Source organism: Morone saxatilis, unplaced genomic scaffold, assembly GCF_004916995.1.
Source record: "Morone saxatilis isolate NCDOM2014 unplaced genomic scaffold, NCSU_SB_2.0 Contig17, whole genome shotgun sequence".
In the NCBI taxonomy this organism is placed as follows: domain Eukaryota; kingdom Metazoa; phylum Chordata; class Actinopteri; family Moronidae; genus Morone; species Morone saxatilis.
This window is the reverse complement of record NW_023339729.1, coordinates 1,845,115-1,845,658: the sequence shown is the minus strand read 5'-3', so window position 1 is coordinate 1,845,658 and position 544 is coordinate 1,845,115.

Here is a 544-nt window from a genome sequence, read left to right as displayed (position 1 = left end):
GGCTTTGCACAGTGACTGGGGGATAGGAGGAGGTACAGAAGCTGACTATTCTTTGCATCTGGGTCTGGACTTTCTACCCTGGCAATTTTTGCCAGCAGGCACGTGATATGTGCACCTCATGACTCATGCAGTGGCAGGAAATCCAAATCGAGGTCAGCACATTCACTGGAATCTGTGAATGTCTGTTTTTTTAAACCCTAGGGTTAGTTACCAGGAATAATTGTGAGCACATTATGAGAGCCCCTGATGCAGGCAACTTAAGTGCAGTTGTAAAAACATTAAAAACATTAAAACTAAAATTATCAACAGAATACGAGGACATAACAGTTTTGACATTATGTCATAAAAATGACTGTATTGTGTTGCAGAGATGTCTACTGAAGTTATAGCATGTTAACTAGCTAGCTTCGGCCTATCCTGTCTTGCAATACCTCTGTGTACTTCAAGAGGCGACAGTCCGATAGCACAGATCTGTCAGCTGGGAGAGGTCTGCCAGTAGTGAGTCTGCTGTGTTCTCTTAGCTTTTTTATTCTAACAAATTAAA